This window comes from Pleurodeles waltl, chromosome 9 (genome assembly GCF_031143425.1).
Source record: "Pleurodeles waltl isolate 20211129_DDA chromosome 9, aPleWal1.hap1.20221129, whole genome shotgun sequence".
NCBI lineage: Eukaryota > Metazoa > Chordata > Amphibia > Caudata > Salamandridae > Pleurodeles > Pleurodeles waltl.
In genome coordinates, this window is record NC_090448.1 from 162,989,727 (window position 1) to 163,010,512 (window position 20,786).

Consider the following 20,786-nt stretch of genomic DNA (forward strand, 5'->3'; position numbering starts at 1 on the left):
AGTCACCATATGGGGCTGTACTGCTATATTGCTCTGTTATATTGTGATTCTATCTAGAAAGATGTATTGGCACCACAGTACCAGGAACAGGTACTGATAGAGGGGCAGATCCACTGGGTGTTGATGGAAGTATTGTTCAATTTAATGGTCCCACAGGAAATAGCTTTGTTATTCAGGTTGCAAGTAACAAGTTTGGAATTACTTTTTTCCCTCCGGGTGGCAAATAAAAACAATCCCATACAATGAAGATCTTAAATTTCTTCCTCTGGACCACGTCTTCTTAGAAACAAACTAAAAAAAAAAACACGCAAAGTCCATGAGAAAAATCAAGGGTTTAAGATTTGTTATATTTTGGAAAACTTAATTTATTTTTCCTATGCAAAACCAACTTAACCCACACAAACGTTAGAAATTCAAACATTATAGTTATAACTTTATAGTTATGACTTTAAGTTATTATTGGCACCTCACCCAAAACTTAGTGTAGTTGACACACCTCCATACAGAGTGTTGTCAACTCACTAGCCAGACTAAACTCACTATAACTCATCTCTCTACCATGCACGGTCTTCACATAAATGATGTCATTTGAGATGACATGAGTTTTATGAATGCTGTTATTTACCAAGCTATAAGTGATGTAATATGATAGGGAATTGGGAAGGTGTGAGCTATAGTTAATTTAGTTTGGACAGCCAGTTGACAACACTCTGCATGTAGGAGTGTGATTTATATAAACATATATATCAATGTTCACTGAGAAAATCAAAGGTTAAAGTAATATTACAGTGATGTGAGAATTCATGCCTAGGGAAACTATAACTCAGGCCCCCGCCATACACAGTTTTCTCATTAATAATTTAATTGCAAATGTTGCAGTGATATTATCAATGATATCATAGAAGACGTCATGAGTGATGTATGTTGTGTGGTAATAAGCAGTGTATGGTAAGGGCATGTTTTATAGTTACCTTAGGACCCAAGTTAAAGTTACTTGAGATAACTATAACTGGTGAATTTCTGTGGTTTTTCTCATTTAAAATGTTACATTGTCACTGATATTCTCACTTAACTGTAACGTAAAAGGAACTCCTCATCCAAAGGCCGTGCACGGTGAGGTGTTGGCCACAGGGCCTGGCATGTGGCCAGGCTCTGTGGCCAACCCCACCCCACAGACAGCCATCCCATGCCAAGCAGGGCCTTTGGACAAGCACGGTGTGGACTTGGCTCCAGCACCTGGCCAGTGGAGGCCCTATGCCCAACCCTCAGTGGTTCAAAGGCCTACTGGTTACAGCCTTTGGCTATATATACATATCGTAGATTGGGATATATACATATATAAATACAGAACATAAACTGGGCTGTTACAAGGCATATAAGGTTAAGAGGCCCTCTCCTTCATTTACCTTACACTATTTTATCATTTTATCCTTTCTCCTTTTCTCCTCTAATTTTCCTCCTTCCTTCATCCTACATCCTCCTTCCCTTTGATTATCATACATTTACAACGTGTGTGCTGTTGTGGTAGAGTTAGAGGGTAGAGGTCTAGGGATCAGTAGTTCAAGCCATTGGGGTGGTGAGGCTTCAACTGAAGAGCAATGAACAGCAAGGCTACTGTCTACTATTACCTGTACCCCTCTTGGTCGAAGGCTGGTTAGGATTGAGCATTCCACTTGGTGCAAGGTTCTCTGGATTCCAAAGCTTTCTCTATCTTCAAATCCTTTGCACCCTTCCCACATACAGTCTCTTTAATCAGCCTCCTCTCAGCAGGTACCATTTCCAGCAGAGCAGAGAAAGATGTAACTGGGTCTCTGGAACAGTCAGGAAACAGGCTTCCTTAGTCCACGAACAACATCCCTAGACAAAGATATTCAAGTCAGTGATGAGAACGGTTTTCCTATATCTTATAACAGACAGTAAAGGTTTCTCTAGGTTCTAGAGAAAAGTCCACTTCTTCGAGTGTCCCATGGCAGTTCTAAAGTAAATGTAAAGTACAGATTCTCAGAAATAGGAGCAAGACTGCTCCTGGTTGGTCACCTTAAAACCATCTGTAAAAAGCTCCTTTGTACTCTCACTGCCACGTTTGTTCCAAAGTAATGCAGCTCTTTGATCCATAGTCCCCAAATTTCTTCCACAGAGTTTTGTGATCAAAGGTCCTAGATGGAACAAGAAGTCACTGAACCTCAGGTGCCCATTCGCTCCTCTTAGTTCAAATGGGGAGATGTGGCTAGAGTTAAAGTCTTTGGAATTGGGAAAACAGGTTTAAATCCAAGAATTAACTGAACATAGTTTGATTCAGGGCCAATCACCTATTTTCCCCTGTCCCTTAAAAAAGGAAAAAAAATAAAATAAATAATAATAACATAAATGAATGTATTACAATCTGGATCTCTTGTGAAACAGTCTAATGACCTCTGGCCACCTTCCTGATACATAAAACTGTATAAAATATTTACCAGCTTCTAACTATTCCAGCCCTACCTGCTTACGTTCCCTAGGAATAGGTGGTGGCTGCTAGGGCTGGTCGGTCTGCGGTGGACCTGATCAAACGTCCTAGCAGCATTCTCAGCACAGGACATTCACCTTCTTCGTGGCTGTTGTAAGAGTTCCCTTTGCAGCAGAGCAAAGGATTTACTCATAACAAGATGTTCCTAAATTGTGAACTGAAAATACATTTGTTGCAGGAGTGTGAATGTTCGGCTCCAATGGGTTATATGTCGAGTGCATTTCATAAGACAATAGTATTTGAATTAAGTGCACAAAGATTCATGTGTCAAAACCACGTACGTAAAATTCAGTTAACTTATATCTGACACCAGACGTGACCGTATGAGCTCATATTACATTTGAAATATGTTTGCTATTAGTTGCAGTTGCCAAACATCAAATTCAAACTAGTAGTAAAGTAACACCTTTACCAGAAAGAGACTGGGTCTGCAGCCATTAGCTGTCAGTTGCAACATGAGATGATTAATAAGTGAGGAGCTGTGGGCTCCGGCATCCCAGAATTTATAAATGACACCTTCGCCTCAAAACTGTTGCTGATTTACAAGAACAATTTATTAATATTTTAGCACCACCGTACCAGAATTACACTTATAAGACAATAGCATACCATTCCTAACGGGCACAAGGACCTATAGTCCTCGGGACACACATACAGTGACACCCATCATTGGTGTAAAAGGTCATTTATTTAGGACAGGATTTAAACATGAACATCAATAACTTCAAACTGTATCCCTCCATTCTCTCTTCCAAAACCTCCCTTCAATTCTCCTCCCCTAGACACTCCCCTATTCCTCTCATGCCCTCCTTGCTTGTAACATACCCCCCCACTCTGATCCTTCACCTCCTTGTTTTTCCCCTTGGAAGGGTGGACAAGCCCGCATCTGGCTCTCCACCCTCCCCCATCTCCTGCTAAAACCTTATAAAATTACCTGCCCTAACTGACTTCAAGCCCCCCTCTCCACCCTCCGTTACTAACGCCCCCTAACTTCTTTAAAATGCCGGGTGGGTGGTCAAAACTCTGCCCCTCCTAGTGCAGGTCGGCGCGGAAGAAGAGGCCGACCCACCCTCCCACCCCCTTATAAACCCTCATTAAAACCCCACCCCCACTTACCTTCAACCAATCAGGCACCCCTGCACCACTTCCTGTCCTCCCAGACGTGCCAGTGGAGAGTCTAGAATGAGTCAAACTGTATCCCTCCATTTTAACAAACCCTAACTTTTAAAGATTCCCTTGCTCCTCATTCCCTCTTCCAAACCCTCCCTTTAATTCTCCTCCCCTAGACGCTCCCCAATTCCTCTTATGCCCTCAGTGAACAAAGGAATGGCCGACCAGCCATGTCACCATCTTGTCTTTCTGTGGCCCGGCCACACAACCTGCAAAACAAAAAAACACTGTAAAGGCTGTCATGAAAACCTACCCCCCCCTAATACTTCTTTATTCCTTGGACCACCCTCTTGCGCCTTAAGCCCCTCACAGCCTGACATAACGCTTGCAGCATCTAGATTTCCATCTACCAATGGCCTTAATCTTAGCCCAGTCCCAACCTAAATGAGCTGCCGCTGTAGCTGCACCAATCCTGAACGAATGGGTGCCAAAATCCACTGAACGCCGCCCCGTCCGCCCAAACCCCATCCTCAAAACCTGCAACAACTGATAGCTAGTAAGCTTACTCCCTGACACATGTACAAACACCCCACCTTCTCCCGTCCTACTCAGCTTTTGCTTAAAAGCCATCCATTCTTTTACTGGGCACGCCAACTTGTCCCCCCCCTATCCAGCCATACCCATTCACCTCTCCCCAACTGATCCATCTTTAAACGCCTGAGCCAAATACCCAACCTTTCCCTGTGCATGCAAACCTCCTTAACTTTTACCCCAATCTCTTTCCCTACACCCAACAGTTCAGATACTCAAAACCCGCCAAAAAATATCCAAACCATACATAGACAAAATAAACCCACTTCGTATTCATCCGCACAACATACTGGCAACACATTAGCTCCAGCATAATTTCAAAAGTAATGGGTTCTCTTGCTGGTTTAACTGCACTAGCCCTGACCCTACCACAACTTTTCAGCATCCTTCCTAACAAGTCATTACGCGCTGGATCAGAACCAAAGAAAAGTTTCCCATAAAATGAAACCCCTGCCAGCTTCCCTCCTATTGTGGCTGGGGATAAACCCTCCTCAATCAGAAAAAGCACAAAGCGTAAAGCCTGTGCCTCGGGGGTCTGTGGACCTTGAGCCCAGAAATTGCCCACAAACAACTCAAAAGATTGAAACTCCAACCATGCAAGCCTGTCACTCCGCCGCGTGGATACCGCTAAAGACATCTCCACCAGCCCCGTGATCATCACGCCCCCCCCCCACTCCCAAATGTCTGCCGGGACCGCAGTCTTGTTCCGTTCCGCTCCTGGCACCAACTCGCGAAAACGCCGCCACTGTGAATGAGATAGGGAATCTGCAATCTCGTTGTAAACCCCGGGTATGTGTGCAGCTTTAAAGATAACATTTAGAGATAAACATTGAAGCATAAACTGGTGCAATAAGTGCAAAACTCTGAGGTCCCTAGCCCTCTGTCTGTTGACTAACTCCACTACTGTCATGTTGTCCGCCTGAAAAACCAACGTTCTGTTGGCCAACTCTTGACCCCACACTGTCAGTGCCACTAATAGTGGAAAACACTCAAGGAAAGCAATGCTCCTCCCTTGCTGCAGCCATTGTGGTGGCCATGCTTCGTCGCACCACCTCCCGCCCCAGGAAATGCAAAAGCCCCGAAGCTTCCGCTGCAGCCGAAAAAATTTGAACCTGCCACACTGTGTCAATGTCACCGAAAGACATGGGTACCCCATTGAATTTTCTCAGAAAGGTTTCCCATACTTTGATGTCCTCTCTCAAGGCCAACAAAACCCTTATCCTGTGGTGTGGTAGCACTGCTCCTAACATGGACAGCCCCAATCGCCTGCAAAACGTCCGTCCTCCCCTCACTACCCTGCATGTGAAATTAAGGTATCCCAACAATTTTTGAGCCGTTCGTAAATCCATCTTGCGAAGTGTTCGCACTAACGCCAGAAATTCAATTATTTCCGTCACTTTTGACGCTGGCAATCTGGCCACTAGTGCGTCTGCATCTAATTCAATGCCCAAAAAGGTCAAAATTGATAGCGGTCTATCTGTCTTTTCCAGGGCCAACGGCACTCCTGTCTGCTGAGCTAATCTCTGAAAATCTGCCAGCGCCCAACCACAGGCCCCGGATGTGACTGCCCCTACAAATAAGAAATCATCCAGGTAGTGAGTCACCATCCGGTGGCCACTTATTCTGACAAAAACCCACTGCAAAAAAGTGCTGAATTTTTCAAATAGAGCGCATGATGTTGCACAGCCCATGGGTAACACTCTGTCCACGTAAATGGCTCCGTCCAGCTGCATACCCAGAGGTCAAAATCTGCTGGATGAATGGGTAATAGCCTAAAGGCAGATTGTATGTCACATTTTTCCATTTCCGCCTTTCGCTCGCACTTCAACACTAACTTCACTGCATCATCCATTGAGGCGTAAATCACTTTGGTGTCCTCTTGCGCAATAAAATCATTGACGACGCACCCTCAGGCCATGACAAATGGTGAATCAAGCGGAACTCGCCCGGTGCTTTTTTGGGTACCACTCCCAAAGGGGATATCATCAATTGATCGCTTGGCCAATCATAAAACGGCACTGCTATTCTCCCCAGTGCTACCTCTTCTGCCAATTTGTCATGCACTATCTGAGGCTGCTCCTTAGCAGACTGCAAATTGTCTGCCCACCTCCTCTCTCGGGGACCTTGATAACCCACCCTGAAACCTTCTCGAAACCCCCACTGCAATTGACAAGCCTTATCCGCCTCTGGATAGATGCGTAACCAAGGCAACAGAGTCTCCAATCTAATTGGCGTAGGACCACTTTGGCGCAGTAGCGCCTTGTGTGCCCCTTCCTCTAGATGCCCTCCACTGTTCCGCCGGGATGGAAAGGGAAAAACATTGAATGACTGGGTGACGGCCCCCGCACTTGGAGCAATCGTGTTGAAACCTACACTGTGGTCATGAGCAAAAACCTTTGTTGAAGTTCCAACAAGCACCCGTGGTGAACACCGGTGTTTTTGTAGCAGCGCCCGCCCCTCCCGGGGCGGGCCGTGACTGAAAAGGCTTATACACTACCGACAGCCCGCTCGCCGTATGCATGGACGCCGATGACTGCGCCAATGCCATCCATTGCATCCATAACTCTGGATCTACATCCCCCAAGGCTTCTCCGGATTTACACTCACCAGAGCCCTAAACTCTTTGTCATAACTCAGCCATGCAAAGCCCCCAAAATGCATCTCTGCCTTCCTGATATTGTCCATGTATTTGAAAAGCGCAATGGCCCTGTCCGGGTACTTTTCACAATATATACTAGCGAATATCAGAAAAGCGGACGTCCAATTGTCCATTTTGATAGGAACCCTGGGCCTGCGTGCTAGTTCCCATTCTTCCTCCTTAGATCCCTCTTTGGCCTGTATGTCCCTATGCAGAAGCTTAAAAACGTCTACGTACTCGTGCTTCCATATCCTCGTCTTTGTTTTGTCAGCCACATGAGACCCCAGGGGCATGGCCAAACCCATATACGGAAGTCACTTCCTATGACTCCCCCCTCCTTGTCCTCTGTGCCTGTGTCCTCCCCTGTCGTCTGACTACCTGCTGTTGTAACTGCTGTGGAAGAGGCCTCATTGTCCTTGTTCGCGTCTCCCTTCTGTCCTGAAACTAATCCTGTTGTCTCCAACACTGATCCATCCCCCACACCAATGGATTTGCTTGTGCATGGCACCTTTGCGACCCCCCCCCGTCGCCCCAGACTGACCACCATCTCCCCTTACCTCCGTCAGTATCCCCCAAATTGCGCGGCATTCTCCACATTGCTCTACTACGTGACATTGCTTGCCGTACTCCTGCTGGCCCTTCAACCACAACGGTGTCCTGTAAAACAAAAGCAGAGGAAGAGGTTGCGCCGCACTTGCGCCCTCGCCCCCCCTTCTTGACACCGCTCACCTCCTCATCCCGGATCTCTCCGTCTTCGCAATCTTCCCCGTCTTCCTCATAATCCAATTCCAACTCTTCATCGCCTACGCACTCACACCTGTTTTCCACATACCCCCATGACTTTGTTGGCATTTCAGCTGTTGATTCCTGACCCACATGGCGCAAACCATTGTTGTGGTACCCACGCTCCAGCAGTGTAGAGAAGGCCGCCGCAGACCCCTCCAGTGCTTCGGACCAACGTGTTTGGGCCGTGTTGCGCCCCGTTGGCATCGCCCTTCTTCTGCCAACCTCAGCTGCTGGCATTGATTTACTTCTTCCCACGTGGCCGTGTGCGCCACTGGGGTTTCCAGCGCCGACCGGCCCCTCAGCCGCACAAGCCTTTTGGCCCCGCCCCGCTTCCGTCTGTGGTACCCAGACCCAACTCCCCGCACCTGAACTAGATGGCTGTGACCCCTGGCATCTGGAACCTCTCTAGCCCTTTTGATTGCATCACCATGTATACCCGATTCTTTAGTGTCCTTGCACCACTGAGCCCACCTGGCCTCAGTTTCGGCCAGAACCCTGCGCTGCTCTCGAATCCTGGCTTCCAGGTCCCATGCCTCCGCATGGTCCCAGCCTCCTTGCACAGAAGGGCCCGGGGTCCCAATGGCCCCAGCCTCCCCACCTACCTTGTGTTTTGCTGATCTGGCCTGTCTCGGGCTGCCCTGGGTCTGGCCGCCCCCCCCTGGATTTTCCTGTGTACGTCCCTCGCTTTTTGGCTGAGGCCCCGGGGCCCGCCAGGCTGTTGCCCCCCCCTTTGGCAGGACAGGTCTAAAGGGGCCCACCCACCACTAGGCCGAGGCAAGGGCTGCTCACTCTCCTCCGCCTGTAAGACAGGGACCTCACCCCTCGCAATGTCCCCCTCTGCCCCTGGGGGCCTTTCCAATATTGTGCCTGAGCTACCCTCTCCTGTGGCCCCTGGACCTGGCACCTGTGTGTCCTGCTTCTCCCCACTGAAAATTAAAGGGCTGGGTGCGTTAAGCATCCCCACCCAGCATCTGATTCCTGTTCTTGGGCCCCCCACCTCCTTGTCTCCATCTGAGTCCTGGGACTCGCACACGACAATTGCAGCCGCTACCCGGCTCGACGCAGCCCGCGTCGGCAGTGTCATCCCGACCCAGGCCTGATCCAAAACCCCAGGCCTGAGTAAATCAGAACGGCCGGCTTCGCCCAAGATGCGAAGTGCGGCCCTGACCGCCTCAGCGTCATGGCTGGCTGCCATGTCGCTGCGCAGTCCAAGCAGCGAGAGCTCTGTGAATATAGAACTATTGCGGGCCCCTCCCTACCCCGTGCACCAGCAGACACCCTTGAGGTATCTGCCGCTAAAACGCTGAGGCCGCAGAGCCCCACGCTTCAAATGTCTGAAATTATACCTAAAAGCATGGCCCTCCTGGCCCCGTGATCAAAAATGGCCCCCTGGGGCCCTACCAATAACAGCGCTGAGGCCACCTAGCCTCGCGCTACCGGATTGCTGCAACCGTGAAAAAGATTGCGGGTCCCGTCTGACTCAGTGTGCAGCCGACGCACCTAGGGCCCCTGCTTCCACGCGTCAAGGCCGCCGAGCCTCTCGCTGAGATAATTGCCCCACTTCAAAAAATTGCCCGGGCCCGCCTGGCCTCCCCGTAAATGAACCCCTGGGCTCCCTGTCCGTAAGCCCTGAGGCCGCCGAGCCTCGCGCTTCAAAAATTTCAATGTGGAGAAACAGCCGCGGGCCCGCCTGGCCTCGCGCGCCAGCCGACACCCCAAGGCACCTGCTGTTGGCGCGCTGAGGCCATGGAGCCTCGCGTGCCAAGCTCACCGAAACAGCTCGGAGGAAAATTAAAGGCTCCCGGCCCCACCCCAAACTAATTGCCAATCTCACTCGCAAGAACTTGCCTCAAAACTCTGCCCCTCCTAGTACAGGTCGGCGTGGAAGAAGAGGCCGACCCACCCTCCCACCCCCCTTATAAACCCTCAATAAAACCCCACCCCCACTTACCTTCAACCAGTCCGGCGCCCCTGCGCCACTTCCTGTCCTCCCGAACGTCCCCGCGGAGAGACTAGTACAAGTCTCTCTCTCCGCGGGCCCCTCCATTGGCACAAGAGCACAAGGACCTAGAGTTTAACAGGCAGAGCAAAAGTCAAAAAATCGAAATGGACAAATGTAAAAGCTCAAAAAGTAGGAGACGTTCCTAAATAAATAGTATCGTCGAGATAAGAAGTTAGCGGGTTGTTCTTGTTTGTCTCAAACAGTCCCTGCATACACTTCCTTAGTGTCCAATTTGTCGGCGCTATTCAGCTTTCACAAGTACTTATCCAAGGAACTTATGCTGTATTTTCTGGCATAGTTAAATCCCAATTAAACGGAATGCATTCATCTAATTAGAACCACGTTGTATGTAAACCGCACCCAAAGTATACAAAGGCCCATCATTAAATCGTATATAAACGTGTTTGTATCGCTTATGATTACTCAAAGTTTGTCTGCTAAGTAATGAGCAAAACATATTTTCATTAGGAATAAACATTTTGGAATGTAGAGCAGCAGTTCCATTGTGTATTAATGATCAGTATTATAAGCATTCATCAGACTCGAATTATATATACAGCACAACACCTTGGAGAGGCCAAGCTTGAGGTGACACCTTGTGGACAATGCTAGATTTTCTTTGTTTGATAGGAAACAGATCACGGAGTGTCCCCAGAGAATTATTTCAGTATGCCACTTTAGAGTGCTCAATCGTTCAAGGCCACAGAAAAGGCGTTTGTAACATCCATTTCCCTGTAAAAAAGGAAATTCAGTAGCTAGATTTATTTCAAACTAAAATACATTAAAGGACTAAAATGCACGCCCCGGAGAAGAGGAGAATGGTAGCTAGCTGCATGTTGTCCACGAAAAAAGACGCATACGTCGATGTCACTCACGATGGCTCTGTCACCATACTTTGAAATGTCGTCTCGCGCAGCAGAAACCATTGGCATGCACTTCATGTTTTGTAAAGATGTTCTGGGTCTCTCAGCTACGATAAATCAGCATGTGATCTAGCAGTTGCCATGGTAACCTCTTCTATGCTGGGTAAAAGCATAAACTTAGACATTAAATATGCTTACAAATTATAGTGGTAATATATAAATTACTCCCCAGGACACCAGTAACTGGAATAATCCCAGCTTAGAATAATTGTTTTGATCAACCCTCTTATTTTCACGCTGCAAAATGTGTTTGCTGTTATAAAATCAATGCAATACTTTTCCTGTATATCAGTTGACCGAAAGAAAATTAAGGAAACTATTTTAGGTCACTCGGGGAACATTTGCTAAAACACATAGGAATCTGACTGTCAGGGGCCAAGGATAAATGACAAATTGGCCCATATTTACTAACACTACACCATCGCAAAGTGACACAAAGTCATGCAGGGGCATTAAGCACAGTTTTTACTTTCCAGCCCAAAGGGTATTTGTTGCTGGAAAAATAACCTTTTTTTCAGCGCAAACAGCGTTTTGTTCTGCTTTGCATCGCCGTGGGTCAAGGGGGCGTTACTGTGGAATTACATTGCAAACACCCATAGACCTTGAAGCAGGCTGTAACAAGGAGAAATATTTGTATTTCTCAAAATAATCCAGTCGTTGAATGGGTGCTGAAGTTCACAGCATGCTTCCAATGCGTGGGATCCTTCCATGCTTGTCTCGAAATGGGATATAGGGGCACATGTACAAAACCTTTTAGAGAAATTAAGCTATTGGGAATTAAAATGAATGTTTTTTTGAGCCATAGGCCTACCCTGCTCGCTGCAAGAAGGAAATAAAACTGTGATGGCAAATGTGTGAAACCTAAACCAAAGTGGGTGCCCACAGAGACAAACCAGCACTGGCAAAGTTGGATTCAAATCCTTTCAATCCATGCCTGACCTTCAAAGGCACAATTATACTGACTGGTCATATCTTTGTTAAATTAAGTAACCAGCTAGGTTGATACAAGGTGTTAAGGGAGTGCCATGAATCACTTCAAAGATGAATGGTGTAGATGTTTTAAACTGATAATGTATTTTTTAAAGTAAAATGCATATTAACTTTCTGTTGAGTCACATTTCACAGGCTTAAGGGACAACACACTTGAAAGAGATGGCACATTGGAAATTGGGCAATACACAGTGTGATGTACAAGACTATATTTCCCGGACTCAGAGGTGGAGCCTCAGCCAGTAGAGCACTAGATTACTCAGACACATAGCTGAGTCAATACTGGTGTTAGAAATGGGGTTCCTGGTTGGCTAAGGTAGGCATCCCAGGCAGGCAGGGTCCTCCACTCTAGTCAGGGTAAGGGAACTACACACCCAAGATAATCCCTGCTCACCCCCTTGGTAGCTGGGCACGAACAGTCAGGCTCATCTCACATGCAATGTGTAAAACATTTGCACAACACACACAACAGTGACAAAATAAATACACCACTAAGAAAACTCCCCAGCAAATTATATAAAAATAAACTGTATTACATAAAATGTCATTAGATCAAAAGCAACATAAACCACTAATACCCTGCTACACAAGCAGTTGTCAGATCATCCCATACCTCAGTAACACCCTGCTAACAAGCAGTTGTTAGGTCATCACATAAATCAGTAATGCTCTGCTAAGCAAGCAGTTGTCAGGTCATCATCATTATGAATGCACATAAAGAGAAACACTCCCATATGTCATAAGTCATAAGCATACCCTCCCCACTTTGCAAGGCAAATCCTGAAGGTGTACACTTCCCCCCAACAAGGCAAAAATGACATATCTCATCATATCATGCCATGAGCTGCAGCGAAAACTTTGAGGGCAAAACATATATCGGAGATAGGAAAACAACCCAAAGACTAGCACAGGAGCTCTGGCGCTGCCATTACCATAAATGCGGTACAGTAAGGGAAGGTGACCACAGAAGACTGGGCAGGCACAGGACCTCATCTGGCACGAAACCTAACTCACAGCCTCACACGGGTCCTTTCCGGGACCGTTGAGTCCCAAGAAATGTGTACTACCTCAATACAAGGCCCCTGCACCCAGCAATGCTGGCTAAATCCAGGGGTTGATCCCTCTTTCCTGGAGGAACGTTGCCAACTGCAGGAACCCTCGGAGGCAGGAGTGCAGAGTCAAGGCATCTCCATTGTCCGCATCCACCTTGCAGGACGTGCCTTCTCTACGGCGGGCAGTCTACGCACACCTCATTTCCAGTGACCCCCTGGGAACTGCCATTGTCCTCCCGATGCACCCAGCCCGAAGCAACTCCTCTGCTGAGCAGAGGTCCTGCTGGGTTGTTTTTCTGTCTTCCTGGGAGGCTCCCAGCCTCTCTGTAAGGCAGCGCTCGGCACATGCTGGTTTGCAGGCACAAGGCAGGAAGAATGAGTGAGCGTTCAGCATGCGCGCCCCACCAAAATCCAATGTCCTCACCTCCTCTGTCCCCTCATCGTGCCACACATGCACAAGGAGGTAGGAGGGTTGGAGCACAGTCGCCAAACCCTGCTCTGTGAGCCCCTAGTCAGTGCTCGACACTCGCTGATCATGAAAAGAAAAGGAAATCTCACTGCCAGTTCAGGAACACGGCTCCTTGTGTACTTCATGCTGCTACCAGACTCACAAGCTACCAGAGTCCCACTGCAGAGGTAAGCTGGGGTTATTTGTACTGCACCTGGGGTTACAAACAACTAGGGAACTATACAGCAGGTCCTGGGAGAGCCCTGGGGTGCACTGGATTCCAACTCCAGCAGCAGGCCAGCTCATCAGGGTCCTTGGGTCCCTAGCAGGTCACATGTCAGCATCTCAACAGATCGGTCCTGATGGCGGTTTCTTTTCACAGCATAACAGTTCCTCCTGGCAGGTCCACGAAGTGTCTAAAATGTGGAGGATAACCCCCATACTTATACTTATATTGCACAGCTTCCACAAAGGCAGAGGGGGGGTTTCAAACAGTTCTAACCAGTTCCACGAATGTCCCCTTCTCCTCCAACACTGACTCCAGACATCAGTAGGGGGTAAGCAGCCCTTTGTGTAAGGCCAGGGCACAGCCTTTACAGATGCACGTGTGCTCAGCTTCTACCTCTCCCAGGCCAGGAAGGCCATTCAGTATTGTAATTTTAATTGTAATAGTATTTATATAGCGCTTACTACCCCTGATGAGGCGTTGACGTGCTTTTCGGCGAGTAGCACGCTACTCTGGAACCCAAAAAGAATTAGTGATGGATTAGTATCAGGAAATATGAGTACAGTTTTAGTATTATTATGAGTTAATTTGAGCCGCGGATATGAGAGTTTGCTTGATTGACTGGAGTAATGGGGGGGTGGAGGAGGAAAGAAATCCAGAAGTGTTTGGGATGAGTAAAGGGGAACGGAGGAGGGAAGAGTCTGTGGAAGGGTTAGGGAGATAATAGTAGCAGGGTGAGATAAATGAGGGAGAATTTAGTAGGGTTGTTTGGGAGGTCATGGTAGTAGAGTGAGGTTTGGTGAGTTAGATGTGGAAGCAGAGGGAAGAGCTTAGGCAGAGTTATTCAGGAGATGAAAGTTGTAGAATGGATTTGGGATGAGCCAGAGTGGGAATGGAGGATAGGTTGATAGAGACATGACATCTGATGATGGGTAGATAAGTGTGATAAGATGAGAGCAGGGATTCATAGATATCTAGTATAACAACCCACCAAGGAGCCATGAAATGACCCACGAACATGCCAAGCACAGAACAACATACATATATATATATATATATATATATATATACACACATACATACATACACACACATATGCACACATATATGTACATACAATACATAATTAGAAAAATGCGTAAATATACTTAGTCAAAAAGGTTTAAAGAGTGTGTGTGCATTTTATTGTTATGACATAGTAGCAATACATATTTTCTAAAGAACTATACACAACTAGAAATAGACACATAGGCCCTCATTACAACATTGGCGGTAAATGCCACTTACCGCCGTGCAGAAGGTTGCGGAATTCCACCACATCTATTACGACCCTCAGCTCAGAATCCGCCAAAATCTAGACACCCACACAAGGCCGCCACACCATAGGTCAGTGATAAACTGGCGATAACAAAACCTCCACCGTCACACCAACAGGAATACGCCCACACTATCACAACCCACAAATCCACGCGGCGGTCTTTCAACCGCGGTATTCCATTGGTGGTACACACCGCTGCGCTCAAAATACACACACTCTTACAAAACACAACCACATTGGACAAATCGAAATACACACACCTGGTACACATACACACACCACTCCCACACACCCAATTCAATATAAAACACACACCCATATTACCCACAAACCCTTACAACCACAAACTTTGAAGAAGCCCAGAGAGACAGCAAAGCAAAGACAACACCAGCATACAGAGGAACACAACACCATCACACATACACATCCATGCACAAAACAACACACACCGCTAAACATCACCCCACACATCACAACACACACAACCTCATACATCACCCACACCACCCCATGGCACCGCAAAGACACCCCAGGTTTTCTGAGGAGGAGCTCAGGGTCATGGTGGAGTAAATCATCCGGGCAGAGCCACAGCTATCCGGATGACAGGTGCAGCACACCACCATAGCTAGGAAGATGGAGCCATGGCACAGAATCGTGGACAGGGTCAACGTAGTGGGGCAGCACCCAAGAACACGGGATAACATCAGGAAAATATGGAACAACCTATGGGGGAAGGTGCGTTCCGTGGTCTCAAAACACCACATTGCGGTTCAGAGGACTGGCGGCGGATCCCCACCTCCTCCCCCACAACTAACAACATGGGAGGAGCAGGTCTTGGCTATACTGCATCCTGAGGGCCCCGCAGGAGTAGCTGGAGGAATGGACTCTGGTAAGTCAAATCTTAAGTACTTCATCCCCCACCCTACCTGCATGCTATCACATACCCCCACCCTCGCCCTCACCCCATCACTCCAACTCCTCACATATGTCCCACTATCACAAACCACACATCCCAACACCAAGCCCTGCATGCAACAAGAAAGCATGGACACCCATCACCAATGCATTCCCACTACACATACCCACACAGACCCCTAAACAATTATCACACAAGGTCCTAGACAAGAATGTAAGCACTTGGGTACAGGGTCACCCACCCATTGCACACCATGACACACACAGATGCAATAATCATGCCTTTCCACCTCTGTAGGACCCCTACCCAACGTCACCGGACAGGAGGTTCCAGACATATCCACTCCCCCCACAAAAGAGACCCACAGTGATGACAGCAGCTCTGTCCAACTGGATCTAGATGACCAGCCAGGCTCATCTGGGACCTCAGGACAGTCGGTTCCCCTCACACAGTCTCAGGCCACCACAGAGCCTCCCCCTCAGGAAACACCAGCACAGCACCCACCCAGCAGGCCCATACCTCTGTCCCCAGGACACGTCAAGCAGCAGTGTGTCCACCACTACAGGGAACCCAGGCTAACCCACCACCCCAAGAACAGCAGGGACCTGGGGCCAGTGGTAGTGGGCACACGGTTCAGGGGACAGAGGCCCAGGAAAAATGGGGAACTGGGAGGGCTGCTGTGCGACAGGGGGAGGACAGGCCCAGGGAACCCACTCTCCACGAGGCCCTCTTCAACATCATGGGAACCTAACATCATTCCCAGAAGACGATGGCAATGGTACTGGCCAAGTTTCAGGAGACCCAGAGGCTGCAGGAGGAACAGTATTTGGGGTTCAGGGAGGAACTCAAATCCATCAATACCACCCTGGGTACCATTGCAGGGGTGCTGAAGGACCTCGTGAACACCAGGATGGACACTGTGGCACAACAAGGGGCTCCTGACACTAGCCTGGACAATGAACTGCCCACCACCTCGGCCGGTGCTAGTGGACAGGAGGCACCGCCACAGGACCACAACAACAGCAGCCCACCCCTGCTGATGGAGAACCACCCCGCAAGCGGTCCCTGAGATCCAGGACAAAGACAGAGAATGATGCCAAGACCCCCGCCAAAAAATGAGACCACCCTGAATGTCATCCTTCTGTCCCACTTTGTCACCCTGTCCATCCTTAAACTACCCTAACTCCACTTCCTATGCCCCTTTGGAAAACGCACCTGTGAGACCAATAGACTGGACTCCGCCATGGACATTCCTCCACCATCACCCCTGACCATTTTACAACCCCCTCCACTATTAAGCACTTAAATAAACACCCTTAAATCACAAAACATTCTGGAGTCAGTCTGTGCTCTCACAATTGTTTATTTGCAATAACTGTGGGAAATATCAAGGTCAATTGTATTGTCAACATACCAATGTCACACAGCTCTAGTCCATGAGGTAACATAGCAGAGCTCACACAGTGGGACCCACATCTGTGAAATGGAAAGGCAAAGTGACAGGTCAGGGTCCATACACTGGGTGAAAGTGACAGACAGATGAGAGGTAGAACAATTTTATGAGATGCAGGAGGCAGTGATGTCTTCTTACCTGTGTCTCACTGGAAGTATTGATGGATCACAGTTTTTCCATGTCCTCTTCTTCTGCCTCCTCTTTTTCACTGTCTACAGGCTCCACAGCTGCCACAAGACCTCCTTCAGGACCATCCTCCTGCAGAAAAGGCACCTGTCATCGCAAAGCCAAATTGGGCAGCCTACAGCAGGCTACGATGATCTGGCACACCTTCTTTGGTGAGTAGTAGAGGGAACCACCTGTCATATGGAGGCATCGGAACCTGGCCTTCAGGAGGCCGAAGGTCCTCTCTCTAACCCTCCTAGTTCGCCCATGTGCCTCATTGTAGCATTCCTCTGCCCTTGTCCTGGGGTTCCTCACTGGGGTCATTAGCCATGACAGGTTGGGGTATCCAGAGTCACCTGCAAATATCGAGGGACAACTGCTGCTATTCCTCAGAATGTAAGCGTCATGCACTGAGCCAGGAAACTTGGCGTTCACATGGGAGATGTACTGGTCGGCCAAACCCACCATCTGCACATGCAGATATACTGGTACACTTCCACCCTCCCTCTGTACTGGCTGTCTGAAAAGTATGCACAAAGCCCAGGTGTCACTCTACCCCAGACGTGGATTGGAGTCAAGCTGCAAAAGATCCAGAGTTATAAGCACAGAGAAATGCTCAATTTCTAAAAGTGGCATTTCTACAATGGTAATAAAAAAATCCATCAACACCAGTAAGCTGTATTTCTCACTACCATTCCAATCATACCGAACATGCCTACGCCACCCCTCATAGATCAGACAATACCACTTAGCCATATGAAAGGGCATTTTCAATGCAATCCCTTGAGAGAGGCAGCACTCTCAGCAGTGAGAAACAAAATAGGCTGTTTGTCACTACAAGGACAAGCCACACAACCAGGCACATGTCCTTCCTCTTACCTACACAGCACCCTGCCCCTAGGGCTATCTAGGGCCTACCTTAGGGGTGACTTATATATTAAAAGGGGAGTTCCAGGCCTGGCAAACACAGGTTTAAAAGTCTACTTCTGTGGGTGGCGCAAGCTGTAGAGCAGGCCCACTAGTAGCATTTCATTTACATGCCCTGGGTATAAGGGATACCATTGTACAAGGGATTTACAGGTAAATTGAATAAGTCAATCGAGTGTAAGCCAATTATACCAAGTTTAGAAGGGAGAGTACATGCACTTTAGCACTGTTTAGCAGCAATAAAGTGCTCAGAGTCCTAGAGCCAACAAAAAGGGTTCAGAAAAATAGGAGGAGGAAGGCAAAAAGTTTGTGGATGATCCTGCAAAAAGGGCCAGGTCCAACACACTTCTGAGTCAATACTGGCAACAGTTTACTTAGGCTTGACTAAAGCTGAACTTTCTTGTTTGGCAACAGTGATTGTGTGTATCCTCGCTATTGCCAGTAATTTGCAACCGGCTTGACATATTCCACCACCTTTGTTGTTTTTCCCCTGTTTGGTTCCCCACAGCCTCCTGATTCCATTCCTATTGTGTTTTATTTACCTGCCTTCTTAACCTTTTGTTAGCTTGTCTTTCCCATCCGGACCTAGTCCCTCCAGGTGCTGCTGTGATCTTCAAATTTTTTCAAAGTACACAGGAGGCTAGTTACAATGTACCATCTTCTTGCACCAGGTAAATCCCAATCTGAGTTACTTACATGTCTTATTTCACTCCTCTTATGTGAACCATTAGTAATCCATGTTCTTTCAGCCTTAGGTGGAGCTCTAACCTTGATCCGTGTGGGCTTAAGATGCTGTGCCTGAGGAATCCTGCCCCAGTCTTCTCAATATCAACCTACGGGAATCTCTCTGTCTCTCTCTCTCTCTTTCTCTCTTTTCTCACCCCCCCACATTCTGGTTCTTCATTATGATCCTTGAATGAATTCAATATGGTGAGTCGAGCCTTAGCGGGAGATGGAGAGACTAGCCTTGACAGCCTCATGTTCACAGTGCTGTCTGTGAAACCTACACTGAAACAAGCCAGGGCAGCAATGGTATTATTAGATATTAGCTATTATTAGTTCCAAAATACATTAAGGGGGTCATTCCAACCCTGGCGGTCGGTGTTAAACCTGCGGCCAAACCGCAAACAGGCTGGCGGGGTAAAAAATGGAATTCCGACCCTGGCGGAAACCGCCAACAGAGACCGCCACATTACCACACCGCCCGCCACGGCGGCACAAACAAACAGCGCGGCGGTCACCGCCAACCGACAGGCGGGAGACAATGTACCGCCCACTGTATCAGAAGCTACCAATCCGCCACCTTTTGCGGGGCGGTAGCCCCGCCGATAAAAACACGGCGGAAACAGCCATTTCGAAGGGAAAACGCCCGCCTCCATATACCCAACGAGGAATCATGACAGCATGGAACCCGAACTCCACATACTCCCAGCGATAGTGTTCCTACTCCTCTACCAGGAGCACAAACGCCGGCGCAGAAGACAACAGTGAGTACAGCACCTACGACACAGGGGAGGGGGGAGAAGAACATATTACGGGTACACACATACGCGACACACCCACCCTCACCCTCACCCACTACAACACACACATCAATGCATAGCAACACATCAGACGCCCCGGAAGAATGCAAATACAAAAGGAAATGATTCTAAACGTTGGAATATATTGTATAACTGGCTTACAAATATATCTACACATCAAAAAATCATATATACATAAATGTACAAGTCCGAGCATTGTAGCATGCATTGTCCGTGGACCACTGGGCCCAAATCACATGGGCAAAGCCCACACAAGATACCTGACTCCAACGGAGAGAACACTGCAGGGGCATCAGATAGCAAAACTACAGGCACCTCAGGGGGAAGGGAAGGGGGGGCACCTCAGCCAGATGAGTGAACGACGCCAGATCCACGAGGGGCCTCCATGGCCACTGTTCAATCCTGGGGAGTGCAAAGCCACAGTCTCACAAGTCTCTGCAGTGGGTGGTTTGCCCACTGGACCATCCTGGGAGTGCAAAGCCACAGTCTCACAAGTCTCTGCAGTGGGTGGTTTGCCCACTGGACCATCCTGGGGAGTGCAAAGCCACAGTCTCACAAGTGGATAACAGTCTCCACTGGTTCTGGAGGGGGCTTTGTGCCCAGAGTGCATCGTGCAGCCCTGCCCAACACAGATGGGGGCCAGCCCCTGCCGCTCATTGGGCAGCAGTGCTTGAGATGAAGGGCCCAGTTCAGCGGTGCTTCAGACGGCGGTGCCCTGTTCAGCGGTGCTTGAGATGAAGGGCCCAGTTCAGCGGTGCTTCAGACGGCGGTGCCCAGTTCAGCGGTGCTTGAGACGGCGGTGCCCTGTTCAGCGGTGCTTGAGACGGCGGTGCCCTGTTCAGCGATGCTTGAGATGAAGGGCCCAGTTCAGCGGTGCTTGAGACGGCGGTGCCCTGTTCAGCGGTGCTTGAGATGAAGGGCCCAGTTCAGCGGTGCTTGAGACGGCAGTTCCCTGTTCAGCGGTGCTTGAGACGGCGGTGCCCAGTTCAGCGGTGCTTGAGATGAAGGGCCCAGTTCAGCGGTGCTTGAGATGAAGGGCCCAGTTCAGCGGTGCTTGAGACGGCGGTGCCCTGTTCAGCGGTGCTTGAGACGCGGTGCCCAGTTCAGCGGTGCTTGAGACGGCGGTGCCCAGTGCAGCGGATCTGGCCATGGCGTGGAGGTCATTTGCCACCTGTCCTGTGGCTGACGGAG